Source organism: Xenopus laevis, chromosome 5L, assembly GCF_017654675.1.
Source record: "Xenopus laevis strain J_2021 chromosome 5L, Xenopus_laevis_v10.1, whole genome shotgun sequence".
Lineage (NCBI taxonomy): Eukaryota > Metazoa > Chordata > Amphibia > Anura > Pipidae > Xenopus > Xenopus laevis.
In genome coordinates, this window is record NC_054379.1 from 93783457 (window position 1) to 93791002 (window position 7546).

Below are 7546 nucleotides of genomic sequence, written 5' to 3' on the forward strand. Positions count from 1 at the left end.
CACAGAGGATCGGCCTCTGCCTTCTTCTTGCTTCTTGCGGCTGTGCATGCGCAGTAGAGCGAAATGCCGAACTTGAACAAAAAAAGCCAGCTACTTGTTCTACTGAGAATACTGCTGCCCTGGGAGAGCACATAAAAGCAACACTGCTATGATTAGATATTAATTTCTGGACTACAAATCACACAACATGTTTCAGGCCTGACATGCACACTTGAGAAAGGGCACATAAGGCCCGAAACATGTGTGATTTTTAGTCCAGAAATGAAAGTCTAATAAGAGCAATATTGCTTTTGAGTGCTCTCCTTAATCACTATGGGGCAAAAATTACTAAGATTCGTAGTTGCGCCAGCGTCCGCTTCGCCACACTTCGCCAGGCGAATTTTCACCAGCGCTACGCAAATTCACTAAAATCCGAAGTTGCGCTCAGGGGAAGCGTAATGTTGCAAAGTTGCGCTAGCGTTAATTCGCCAAGCAAAGTGAAGTTACACTAGTGATCATTAATTTACATACAGCGCCAAATTGAAGTTACAATGGAGGTATATGTAGCAGCACTACACAAGCCTGGGAAACCTTCAAAACAGCAAATAAAACTTTTATTTTGCCCTACACATGTACCCACTGTATAGTTAAGGTGCCATGAGTTAGGAAATGTAGGGGGAAGGAGGGTAGCCCCAAAATTTTTTTTCGATCTTTTTCAGCCCATCACCCATAAAAAAGAAAAAACGCCAGTGTTTTTGGGACTTAGAAAATTTTTAAACTTTTTTTGAAGCAATCCCTATCTACTCTATTGCACTTTGCCTGGTCTGAGGTGGTGAAGGAAGCCTGGCGTAAAAGGTAGCGCTCCGAAAAATGCGCGCATCAGTGAATTTGCGTAGTTACGTCTGTTACGCAAATTCGCCAGGCGTAAGGGTGCGAAGTAACACTAGCGAATTTACGCCAGCGTCCGTTAGTGAATCAGCGAATTAACGCTAGCGTTAGGCGCTTCGTCCTTTAGTGAATTTGCCCCCAAATTGGAAGTAAGATATATATATAATCACTTGGGGTGCTTAACTTTTGGCACCCCCAATTAAATCTACCTTTTCTTCTCCTTTAAAGCATTTTAAGTATTGCCTTTTAAGATATTATAAAAATAATATAAATTTTAAGATGCATAGTTAGTTTACACAAGTTACAGTAAAGTTCATCTTTATTGCGTCTGGGTGATCAAAATGGATGGATAGTTGCTTTCATGCCTCTAAGTGCCCAACGTGAACTAGCTATATTTTCTTTGTGTATATCTACATGGAATATTGGTTCTCTTACATAGGTTGTAGAAGAGTACACAGGGCAATTGTATGTTTCTAATCCTCTTAAAGTATCTCCAATTCCAGGTTTCTCTGAAATGGGAAGACATTGCAGGTAAATGACTGGCAAAGTATTCACTGATTGTTTTGGGGGGTATCCACAACTTCTGAATCAGTTTTGTTCCATAACACTCCCCAGATATGGATTCCATATATAAATATACCGTCATGCGGTGGATCTCTTATCTAAAAACAAAAAGGATAAATAAGCTGTGAGTGTTGGAGGAATGATTGGAAGGTTGGAGGTGAATTAATCGGTATCTTGGAGCGTGCTAATCAAGTAGGATTTTCAGTAAAATACGTTTGGCAAAGATTTGCTTTGAAAATGTTGTTTCTAGCTATGTGTGTTTATGATTATTGAGGGGCAAGGAGCACATTGAGGTCAACATGAATAAAAAGCTTCCAGGGCTCATTTACTGTTACACCTTCGCAGTTTTGTCGATGTTAGAGTGAAAAAGGTATTGAATGTTTTAGCAAAATCTAAATATGTCCCTTAACACTTGCCTCCTCATAGAGGCTGATCAGACCAGCTTGGCATTAGCAGTAATTCAATCATCTATTCTATCTCATCTAATCTATCTAATCTATTCTGATGCTATGAAATCAGCAGAGTACTATATATTGTTTGTAATTCTGTGTACAATGTGGTAAACTGTTCTCACTACAGATATTAGTTACATTTGTCTGTATTTCCGTTATCTTATCCTGTCCACTTTTGAATATTTTTCCTATGTTTACTGACACTGATTAATTCGGAAGTATTAACATAAATACTTAAGTACATGCCTGCCAGTTAAGTGCAGGCATATTGCAACATAATGGGAAGATTGTTGTGTTACATAGTTACATAGTTACATAGTTAAATTGGGTTGAAAAAAGACAAAGTCCATCAAGTTCAACCCCTCCAAATGAAAACCCAGCATCCATACACACACCCCTCCCTACTTTTAATTAAAATTCTATATACCCATACCTATATTAACTATAGAGTTTAGTATCACAATAGCCTTTAATATTATGTCTGTCCAAAAAATCATCCAAGCCATTCTTAAAGGCATTAACTGAATCAGCCATCACAACATCACCCGGCAGTGCATTCCACAACCTCACTGTCCTGACTGTGAAGAACCCTCTACGTTGCTTCAAATGAAAGTTCTTTTCTTCTAGTCTAAAGGGGTGGCCTCTGGTACGGTGATCCACTTTATGGGTAAAAAGGTCCCCTGCCATTTGTCTATAATGTCCTCTAATGTACTTGTAAAGTGTAATCATGTCCCCTCGCAAGCGCCTTTTTTCCAGAGAAAACAACCCCAACCTTGACAGTCTACCCTCATAATTTAAGTCTTCCGTCCCTCTAACCAATTTAGTTGCACGTCTCTGCACTCTCTCCAGCTCATTTATATCCCTCTTAAGGACTGGAGTCCAAAACTGAACTGCATACTCCAGATGAGGCCTTACCAGGGACCTATAAAGAGGCATAATTATGTTTTCATCCCTTGAGTTAATGCCCTTTTTTATGCAAGACAGAACTTTATTTGCTTTAGTAGCCACAGAATGACACTGCCCAGAATTAGACAACGTGTTATCTACAAAGACCCCTAGATCCTTTTCATTTAAGGAAACTCCCAACACATTGCCATTTAGTGTATAACTTGCATTTATATTATTTTTGCCAAAGTGCATAACCTTGCATTTATCAACATTGAACCTCATTTTCCAGTTTGCTGCCCAGTTTTCCAGTTTAGACAGATCACTTTGCAAAGTGGCAGCATCCTGCATGGAACCTATAGTTCTGCACAATTTAGTATCATCTGCAAAAATAGAAACAGTACTTTCAATGCCCACCTCCAGGTCATTAATAAACAAGTTGAAAAGCAAGGGACCTAGTACAGAGCCCTGCGGTACTCCACTAACAACACTGGTCCAATTAGAAAATGTTCCATTTACCACCACTCTTTGTAGTCTATCTTTTAGCCAGTTCGCTATCCAGGTACAAATACTATGTTCCAGGCCAACATTCCTTAATTTAACCAGTAACCTTTTGTGTGGCACTGTATCAAATGCTTTAGCAAAGTCTAAGTAAATCACATCCACTGCCATCCCAGAATCGAGGTCTCTACTTACATTCTCGTAAAAAGAAATTAAGTTAGTCTGGCAAGATCTATTACGCATAAAACCATGCTGGCACAAACTCATAGTATTATGATTTGCTATGAAGTCCAGTATCTTATCCTTTATTAACCCTTCGAAAAGCTTTCCTAATACTGACGTCAGACTAACTGGCCTATAGTTTTGAGGCTGAGAACGGGATCCTTTTTTGAATAGAGGCACCACATTAGCAATTCGCCAGTCTCTTGGCACAATACCAGATCTCAATGAATCCTGAAAAATTAAGTAAAGAGGTTTGGCAATCACAGAGCTAAGCTCGCTAATTACCCTGGGATGAATACCATCTGGCCCTGGACCTTTGTTAATCTTAACCTGTTCAAGTCTCTTTTGAATTTCTTCTTGTGTGAACCATGCATCATTAGTTGTATTACTAGAATTGGGAGTGTTAAGAAGGAAACCTTCACTTACTGGTTCTTCATTTGTGTAAACAGATGAAAAATACGAGTTCAGAATCTGCGCTTTTATTTTGTTTTCATCAACCAGCTGATCCCCCTCTGATAGTAAGGGTCCCACCCCTTCCTGCTTCATTTTTTTACTATTGACATATTTAAAAAATAATTTGGGATTTTTTTTACTGCTTGCTGCAATATCCTTTTCTATAGCAATTTTAGCTTGCCTTATAGCTTCTTTGCATGATTTATTGGCCTCCTTGTACCTTATAAATGTTTCGGCTGTACCAGCTAACTTGAAAGCCTTAAAAGCACGTCTTTTCTTACCCACCTCAACACCAACGCTTCTATTGAACCAAAAAGGTTTTGCTTTGCAACGACGTTCCTTGCTTACAAGTGGAATATACTGACAAGTATATTTATTAAGCAGCATTTTAAAGACTTCCCATTTTTGTTCTGTGTTTAACCCTGTGAAAAGCATTTCCCACTTAATATGTTGCAGAGATGCCCTTATACTGTCAAAGTTTGCACGTCTGAAATTTAGTGTTTTAGTTACTCCCTTATAGAATTGCTTCTGCAACAGAATCTCAAAGGAGACCATGTTATGATCACTATTCCCTAAATGCTCACCCACACAAATGTTAGAGATGAGTTCAGTATTGTTAGTTATTACAAGGTCCAAAGAGAGTTATTCCTAGTAGGTTCTTGAACGAGCTGGAATAAAAAGTTGTCATTCAGCATATTTACAAACCTACTAGCTTTTTCTGTCTTAGCAACCCCATTACCCCAGTCAATGTCTGGATAATTGAAGTCACCCATAGCAACAACTTGACCCAGCTGGGAAGCCGCTTGTATCTGCAAGAGTAGCTGGGCTTCATACTCGACACTTATACGAGGTGGTTTATAGCATACACCAATGATAATTCTTTTTGATACCTTTTGCCCAGTCGAAATCTCTACCCAGAGTGATTCTACACCCTCACCAGTGCCAGCTATTTTTATTTCTTTAGCGCATGGCTTTAATTCAGGCTTTACATACAAACCCACTCCTCCACCCTTTTTAATCCCTCTGTCCCTCCTAAAAAGGGTGTAACCATTTAAATTCACAATCCAGTCACATGTTTCATCCCACCAGGTCTCAGTGATACCAATTATATCATAATTTTTAGAGCATGCAATTAATTCTAGGTCTCCCATTTTACCTGACAAACTCCGTGCATTTGCCAGCATACAGCGGAGGTTACTACTTTTACTTTTGAAATGTGCATTACTTAGTGAAGAATTATACGTTAAGTTAGTATTATTCTGTTTTCCTTGTAACAGAGGGACCTCCTTAGCTGGTAAACTGTATGCCCCCCTCACTCCTCCCCCATGACCCCTTACTAACCCCACTACCCCGTCTACACTAGCTTCCCCATAATCCTTTATCTCACCCACCCCCCTCTTGCCTAGTTTAAACACTCCTCCAACCTCTTAGCCATTCTTTCCCCTAGCACCGCGGACCCCCTTCCATTGAGGTGCAAACCGTCACGGCTATATAGGTTGTACCCCAACGAAAAGTCAGCCCAGTGCTCTAGGAACCCAAACCCTTCCTTCCTGCACCAAGACTTGAGCCACGCATTAAGCTCCCTAATCTCCCGCTGTTTTCCTAAACTTGCACGTGGCACAGGCAAAATTTCAGAAAAGATTACATTGGAAGACCTTTCCTTGATCTTAGAGCCTAGATCCCTGAAATCATTCTTTAAGGTCTTCCATCTACCATTTATTTTGTCATTAGTACCGATATGCACTAAGACAGCTGGGTCGTGCCCAGCCCCACCCAATAATTTGTCTATCCGATCAACCACATGCCGAACCCTGGCACCAGGTAGACAGCAAACTGTTCGGTTGTAGCGATCCGGACAACAAATTACCCTATCCACTTTCCTAATAATTGAGTCCCCTACAACCACAATCTGCTTAGGCCTGACTCTACTCTCCCCCCCACCACTACTAGAGAAACTGGTCTCCCGGCTGTTAGAGAGATCAGCCCCATCTAGAATTGCCAATCCAGAGTTCATACTCCCATCATCTTCACACAATCTGGCAAATTTGTTGCGATGTATAATCTCCGGATCAGCCTCCATTTTCCTTTTGCCCACCTTAGATTTTCTAACTGTCACTGTTGGATGGTATATATACAGAATTAAGTTACTCTTCTAAAGCTTCATATTATGTCATTAAGTTTACTCACAGACAATGAATTTTAAATATATATACAGACATATATACAAACACGCACTCTAATGTATCTACATTTTTATCATAGGAAGTTCCAGGGGAGCTGTTTGATATGGCTGAAAGATACCGGCAATTAAAGATAAAGAAGGATAGCGAAAGAGACCTAATACCCAGCAAGGGATGCTGGCGAGAAAACTTTTGATTTCAGAGTATGAATATCACTCTTACTAAAGAAGAGGTTTTTCTAAGCAACTGATTAAACATTTTGAATGGTTTTGAAGTTATTTGTAAATGTTCCTACAATTAAGCTGTCATATAAGCTGTTTTCAGTAGCTATTCCATTTGCAAATACAGTTGAACCTCGATTTTACATTTCCCAGGGTTCCACATCAAAACGGGTAAATTCAGGGAAAATACTAAATCCACAAACTATTTTCTTTCAGTCATCCTTTTTGTCCCTGAGATGCAAATCAGCTGCAGCAGCTTTAGGTACCTCTCATTTCACATTGACCTCATTCCCAAATGAAGCTCCAATCTGACACCATTGTATTTGCTTGCTAGGTAACACTAGTAATGCACATGGCTCCTGTGTCCAGCCGTAGGATGCAGGCGATTGGTGACCATATCTTTGAAAGCTCTAAATAGAAGTTTGCATTGCAACTTTATATGCTAAGATTATCCAGCTGATTCATACATTATTCCATGTAACGTTAACAATTATACCTGTCTTATTGTTTCATTGTAATGATGTAACTGGATACATTATCTAGTAGAGGGAGTGATAAGTCTAAAGCAACTGGATTTTCTGAGTAATCTTGAAAGCATTTCACCTCTGTTCAACCGAGTGGCTTTTTAAATCCTTATGGTTAATAAGAGTCACCACCATCCAATCTCAGTGGTTCCAGTGAAATTATTCAGGAAGGTGTAAACTAAAACGGAGAGTTGGGAAAGTGTGATCCAGTCACAATTGGCAATGAATCTCATTGAATCAGGAGTTTTTCAAATTATTTGAATGTGGGTATGAAATGTGAAACAGCCGGGGTAAGTGTGTTAAAGCAGCATTGTATGTTGCTAACAAGGGTCTGATAAGAAATGGTTGTCCCGGTTTGTGACATAAATGGCCTCTTTCACTTTACTTTCAAACCATATGTCTCTGCAGTCTAAAATATATGCATTTCCCTTTTCTTTTAGATATAGATAGACTGCTTGTCCTGATATGTTAGCTTAACTGAGTGGTGGACCTTTTGGGTGTAAGACTCATTTTGGCAGTTCCTTCTCTCCTACAGAAGCATGCAGTTTGCATCAAACTCTCAGACCATAATACTGTATATACAGGTCTGGACTGGGAGCCAAAATAGGCCCTGGTATTTCAAGTAAACAGAGGCCCAAATAGCCCTTCACTAGCCCACTAAATAGTGACTGTCTATT

General features: G+C 39.7%; 1 long non-coding RNA gene across 1 annotated transcript; it reads left to right on the forward strand.

Moving 5' to 3' along the window:
* The first annotated feature begins 1470 nt into the window (after positions 1–1470).
* Positions 1471–6392, forward strand: LOC121393540. The gene is made up of 2 exons (XR_005961144.1): positions 1471–1623; positions 6207–6392. It is a non-coding gene; the product is annotated as an uncharacterized LOC121393540 (long non-coding RNA).
* Positions 6393–7546: the final 1154 nt, after the last annotated feature.